The sequence below is a fragment of the Triticum dicoccoides genome, chromosome 4A (assembly GCF_002162155.2).
Source record: "Triticum dicoccoides isolate Atlit2015 ecotype Zavitan chromosome 4A, WEW_v2.0, whole genome shotgun sequence".
NCBI lineage: Eukaryota > Viridiplantae > Streptophyta > Magnoliopsida > Poales > Poaceae > Triticum > Triticum dicoccoides.
The window spans coordinates 731339097-731346275 of record NC_041386.1 but is presented as its reverse complement, the minus strand read 5'-3'; the positions used below and the strand labels follow the sequence as shown (position 1 = coordinate 731346275).

At 46.3% G+C, this 7179-nt stretch overlaps 1 pseudogene; it reads right to left on the bottom strand.

Annotated features, from left to right (window-relative positions):
* Positions 1 to 3692: 3692 nt before the first annotated feature.
* LOC119284283 lies at positions 3693 to 4306 on the bottom strand (annotated as a pseudogene).
* Positions 4307 to 7179: the final 2873 nt, after the last annotated feature.

Below are 7179 nucleotides of genomic sequence, written 5' to 3'. Positions count from 1 at the left end.
AGGAACGTAAGGATGGTACGGTTGCTTGGTTGGCTGCTTGTTTGGCTGCTGCTGTTGCGGATCCATCTTCTGAGCCTCGCTCATATCAGGCTGCCCTGCGCATTCCACATTGGCGAGAGGCTATGGAGCAGGAGTTTCATGCTCTTCTTCGTAACAAGACATGGACTCTCGTTCCTCCACCACCACAGGTAAATGTTATTGACTCAAAATGGGTATTCAAAGTGAAGAAGCATTCGGATGGATCTATTGAGTGTTACAAAGCGCGACTTGTTGCTCGCGGTTTTCGGCAGCGTCATGGTCTTGACTATGAGGACACCTTCAGTCTTGTCGTCAAGCCTACCACTATTCGGCTTCTTCTCTCCATTGTTGTTTCTCATGGTTGGTCACTTCGTCAACTTGATGTGCAGAATGCTTTTCTACATGGATTTTTGGAGGAAGAGGTTTATATGAAACAGCCGCCTGGTTTCTCTGATCCTGATCGTCCTGACTATATATGTCGTCTTTCCAAAGCACTATATGGTTTGAAGCAAGCTCCTCGTGCCTGGCATGCCCGCCTTGCCTCTGCCCTTCGTGCTCATGGGTTTGTGCCGTCTACTGCTGACACTTCGTTATTTCTTCTACAGAAGCCAGAAGTCACTATGTATCTTTTGGTATATGTCGATGATATTATCCTTGTCAGCTCTTCTCAGTATGCTGCTGATGCTCTTGTCTGCTCTCTTGGTGCTGATTTTGCGGTCAAAGATCTTGGGAAGCTTCACTACTTTCTTGGAGTTGAGGTCACTTCTCGTGCTACTGGTCTTGTCCTTACGCAGAAGAAGTACTCCTTGGAGTTGTTACAGAGAGCTGGCATGCTGAAGTGCAAACCGACCACCACACCCATGTCGTCTACCGACAAGATAACAGCTGTTGATGGTGAGCTTTTGTCTCCTGCGGATGCCACAGAGTACAGGAGCATTGTTGGTGGACTTCAGTACTTGACGATCACGAGACCAGATATCTCTTATGCTGTTAACATGGTTTGTTAGTATCTTCAGGCTCCCAGAGATACTCATTGGGCTGCTGTTAAACGCATTCTTCGTTATGTTCAGTTCACCCTGACATTTGGTATGCATATTCGGCCGACTTCCTCTCGGGTCCTTTCGGCCTTCTCTGATGCAGATTGGGCTGGTAGCCCAGATGACAGGCGATCCACGGGGGGTTATGCAGTATTCTTTGGCTCTAATTTGATCGCCTGGAGTGCTCGGAAACAGGCTACTGTGTCATGTAGCAGTACTGAAGCTGAGTACAAGGCTGTGGCTAATGCTACTGCAGAGATTATTTGGGTGCAGCCTTTGCTTCAGGAGTTGGGTTTGTCTCAACCACAGCCTCCTATTCTTTGGTGTGATAACATCGGTGCTACATACCTTTCTGCAAATCCAGTATTTCATGCCCGAATGGAACACATTGAAGTTGACTATCACTTTGTACGGGAACGTGTATCACAGAAGCAACTCCAGATCAAGTTTATCTCATCTAAGGATCAACTTGCAGACATCTTCACTAAGTCTTTACCGCTGCCACAGTTTGAGGCTTGTAGGCGCAATCTTACCCTTCTCAGTTCTTTAGAAAGTGGCTAAGATTGAGGGAGGGTGTTAGACTATGTATAGCTTCTGTATCTATGTACGTATATGGTACATATTGTAACACAACCATTATATATAATGAGATAAGCCACCCCTAGAGGGTTGTGCTGGTTCCCCAAAACTTATTATCTTACAAAATATGTTCAGAGTAAACAGTCAGCACTAAAAGTTCAGAAACAGAACCGCTCTTCAAATGTTGTAACTGGAAAAAAATTGTACGTGAGGAGAGCACAAATCATAGCTTTCGACCTGGCTGGCGTCGGCACTGAACAAGCGGATGAATCCAATGCATGCATCACTTTCTCTTCCTAGACCAAAACTCACTTAGAGGAATCAGCTTTTCTTCGACATGGCTCGATCAGCATCTCCAGATAGATGAAACAGCATGAACTTTCAATATGAACAAGGCACCAATAGGAATAGGAGGCTGTCAAGAACAGATAACAAGCATCAAATTTATCGGTAGATTAGATAAAATGCTCACGACTTCATATAGTAGGTGCACACAATGATGGTGGGAAACCAGCATATAGTCGACCAGGATAGATGGGTTTGCTAAGTGCAGCGAACAACTCCACCTGCAATGTCTTCAAGTCCACTGAAAAGTATCCAAACTTGGGCTCATCTTGTGAAGATGTGGTGGTGTACACCGCTTCTATGATCAGGTATCCCCCAGCGACACCACCAGAATCGCACGCTTTACCTCGGCAACCGGATGATCTTCTCATAATACTATTGGTTATTTCTCATAATGGAATATGTGAGCCAATATCGGTCATCTTCACTATCCTCATCAAAGCCTCGAGTGAGCATCCCGAGCGTTCCTTCCGGCATCTCCACAATGACAAAACTGCTATTCCCAAGTTGTTCAGGTGGCAGATCGACAGCAAAGAACTTCGTTGTGCACACGTCAAGCACAAGCATGGGCGGAGCCAGGCCGGCAGCGTGCCCCGGGCCGCCTTCAAGCATTGCTCCTGGATTTGGGCCTCACGTATTAGGTAATAGTATACTCAACAAAGGAGTTGGGCCTCACGCCCCGGGCCCAGGCCCTGGGGGCCTGGGTCCTGTCTCCGCCCCTAAGCACAAGCAACCCGTTCTGGAAATGCAAATGCCAATAGAAATGCCCATGGACGAAATAGCGTTTGATAGCCTAGACTCGTAGTTTTGAAATGAAGCATCTCAATGTAGAATCAGCACTCCATTGATTACAAGTGAGAACATGTCATTGTCAATACAAAGAAGTGAAGACGAGAACCGTTGGGAAGGTTGTCTCCATCTTGTGAGAAGATTAATGGATGTTCACCTTTCTCAACAGCCAGACCAGTTGCACTGAAAACTAACCAAAAATGGAGTGTTTTCGGTAAAATCCATGTATTTGGATATTATCAGCTCTGGCTCTATCCCTCTATCGATGCATATTTGGAAAGTCAAAGTGCCCTTAAAAATTAAAGTGTTTATGTGGTTTGTCCATAAACAAGTCATTCTAACTAAGGACAATTTGGCAAAATGCAACTGGGCAGGATCTCGAAGATGTAGCTTCTGTGATCGTAATGAATCTATCAAACACCTCTTTTTTGATTGCCCAATGGCAAAAAAATTATGGCGGTCTGTTCACATTGCGTTTAACATTACTCCTCCGACTACCATCCAAACGTTATTTGGGACGTGGCTAGATGGAGTAGAGTCAGAAACGGTAAAACAGATCCGTGTAGGAGTATGTGCTTTATTATGGGCAGTATGGAACTGTAGGAACGATTTGGTTTTTAACATAGCAACACATATTCATTTCATGCAGGTTATTTTTCGGGCCACTATACTGATCCGTATGTGATCGCTACTCACTTCGACGGATGCCAGGGAACGTATGGTTACTGGGTCTATCCTGTGTGAGATGGTAGCATGGGCTATCTTCAACCGGTTTGGATGGAGGTCATGTAATATGATAGGTGTTTAGCTTCATATCTACTTTTATTCTGCCGGTTGTGGCTATCCTGTTTCATGTTCTTCTTGCTCTTTATGAGTCTTTTTCACCTTTTTTAGACCTGAAGACTTTGTTTAACCTTTTGCTTATTAATAAGATGGCTGCATGCATCGTTTTTGATGCAGAGGCCCGGGGATAACCTCCTTTTCGAGAAAAAAAACGAGGCATAGCACCCTGAATGATAAAGGGTCCTTGTCACCCTCGCCGGGAGCAAAGAACATCTTCAGACTGAGGAGGTCTGCCTACGGATCAGCGCTTTTAGATCGCCCGGGACGGTGGGCGGCAGGACATAGTGGCGGTGCAAGGGATCGCACACGGCAAGGTCACTGACCAAAAAATTGTGGTGCTCCCAGTCACATATCTCGGCGAAGCAAACGAGGATACGTCTGCCGCTTTTTTCCTCGACCGGGGCGCCGGCGAGGAGGGCGCGTCCGTCAAAGAAGTTAATTGGACTCCAGGAAGGGCCGGCAGTGGATGGCAGGAAGGAGGAGCAGGAGATGTCAAAGCAGATGAAGGCGCGGGCCGGGATGGCGGAGGGGTGCGGCGGCTGGGCTGGGACGAAGAGCATGCCGACCAGAGGCAGCGGGTGGAGTGCCCGGTATCGCCGTAGGAAGGAGTGGTCGGAGATGACACGGTGGAAGGAAGCGCGAGCTGCAGAGGCGCAGGCGAGGTCGGCGGAGGAAGATTTCCTGGAGCAGTACATCCGGGATATCGGCAATGGACAGCACCGGCAGTGAGGTTTGGTGGGAATCTGGAGCCGGCAGTCGCATCATGGTAGTCGGCACCGGCAGTGGGGTTTCCTCCAGGATTGGGCTGGAAAGAACGGCGGCTCCACCGGTGGTGCTGGATTGGAGGTTGGCTGCCGCGCCATTGGGGATTTGGTGGATCGGTGATGGTGCCATATTTCCTTCCACACCATCTACGTGACTAACCCACTTCAAAATTAATCTCCAATTTTTTTAATTGACGCCATTAACAAATCCCCTTTTTTTAACATAGTATAGACGCAAACGCTCATATACACATGCATACACTCACCCCTATGAACGCACACATGCACACCCTATCCCTATGAGCACCTCCGAAAGACTAAGCCGGCATATCATCATGAAATTTACGAAGTCACCGTAGGCACCTCGTCGTCAACGGAAACGTCTCCTCCCACTAAATGCACATCGCCGGAAATCCTGAAATAATTCAGGGAATAAATGCGAGCACCGGGACTTGAACCTTAGTGGGCTGGAAATACCACAATCCCTCTAACCGTCCAACCATAGGTTGGTTCGCAATCCCTTGATTGTATCACTATGATAAACAGATTCCAAATGTGCCCTACCATGTTTGTTCTTTGGTCGGAATTTCCTATAACAGAATGGTTACCGTAGTTAACGTTAGCCTAGAAAACTTTTTTTATCAAGAAAACTTTCGATCTATCTATCTTCAATCATGAAAGAGTAACGAACACCTAAAATAATAAAAATTACATCCAGATCCGTAGACCACCTAGCGGCGACTACAAGCACTGAAGCGAGCCGAAGGGGCGCCGCCGTCGTCACCCCTCCCTCGCTGTAGCCGGGCAAAACTTGTTATAGTAGACAGCCAGGATGTCATCGTGCTAGGGCCCCGCAGGACCAGCGCAGCAGAACAACAACTAACACCAATTAAGAATACATAGATCAGAAGAATCCAACCTGAAGAAGAACAAACATAAATGAACTATGACCAGATTCGGGCAAATCCATAAAGGATAGATCCGCTGCAGACACACCTCCACACGCCACCGACGATGCTAGACAAACCATCGGGACAAGGGCTAGGCAGACAGAACCTTATTTCATCTTCAGGGAGCCACCGCGGTCTCGTCTTTCTGGGTAGGACACAAATCCTAACAAAACTCAAATAAACATCTAAAAACAGAGCCCTCCCTTAGGCAAGGTCCGGGATCCACCATGTCACCATGGCTCTAAGGCCACCGGAGACGAGGCGGACCGGTGGGCCGCCGGTGAAGGAAGAGGAACCCTAAGCTTTTCTTGGGAAAGAGGTGGCTTTCTTAAGGTTAGCCTAGAAAATTGTTGCTATGGTTCAAGAAAAATCAAATCAACTGTTCCGAAGTTGATTGTAATTTCGTAATTTTTGCTACTAGCTTACCAAACGGAGCTTGGTCAACTGTTCCGAAGTTTCAAGTATTATTGACAGTTTGACACCCAAATGGTCGTGAGATGTTGGCTAAACCGGTGATTGTTTGCTCGAGATCTAGCGATTTAATTCTTTCTCCCCACCAATTTGTTTACATTGATTTTGGCTCTTCATGCTTGAAAAGACTCACGCATAGACGTCACTGGAGAGATAAATAATTTCAATACATCAGAATAACACACTGCCAATGGGATTTCAAGAGTCAATTTAAAAGATAGGTTCCATAACGAGTGACACATGGCATTATTGTAAGCCTTTGAAGAAAAAAAGACGGATGTGCCAAAAAAATCTGTAATTATCATAGCAAAATAAAGAATTATTGCAAAACCATGGATGCTAATATATCAAAAGACAAAAGCATAGTCCCTCCGCCCCAAAATAAGTGTCACTGATTTAGCACATAGTCCCTCCGCCACAACACATTTATTATAATAACTAGTAGGATTACAATTTATTTATCATCGACATATTTTCTCCCAGATAAACATAAACACTATATTACTCAAGAAACCTATGGTGCTACCAAGGCGGTGTTCAGTTTAACCAGCATGCCCAATTGATTGTTTTCATTGACAAGAGCCCCCACCGCAGGCATGTCAACAAGCTCGGAGCTACACTCGTAGACACGGTCATATGCCATATCCATCCAACGGACTAGCTTTATGGACCGTAGCCCGCCCTCGTTCCCTTGGTAATCCCTGATCATGGCATCACATTTGTTGATGACGCTCACCACGGTGTCATAATCCACCTCACACAAACTAAGGACGCGCTTTGGAACTGTGCCCTTCTTGATGTTTTCCAACATTTTCTTGAACTTGCTGACGGTAGTAGTGACTCGACCCCTAAGGATGTCGACGGCGACTAGCTGCAGGTCACGGAGGTCCTTAGCCTTAGTGCTTCGATTGTCCGATTGGAGGGTCGTTAAACAAAATTCCTCTATGTCAGGATCTCCATATGGGTTGGTGAATGCGGAAGACTTGCACGCTTCTACCATGAGGTTGGTCGCCTTGGGCTTGCCTCCACCAGATCCACCGGCTTGAGCCGTCGTGGTCACGGAAAGCAGCATGAAGACAATGGCGGAAAAGACGATGGTGGCCATCGGTGTACGTGCCATATATTGTTGCAAGGCTTGTTAGAAGCCTTGAACTATGCTACAACCTAGAGAGGTGGGGATAAATGGATATAGATGGATGTGTAGGGGAAAATTGGTTGGATATGATGTCTGGGAGGTTGAGATTTATTTGCGTATACTGGGGTTCATAAATGCAGTATGCAACTTGGTCACGGATATGCCTATGATTATTGTCTAATCTGTGCACAAATATTTGAGGGCTCATTTTTTATCTCCTTTATTAATGATATCTAATTAGTGCACAA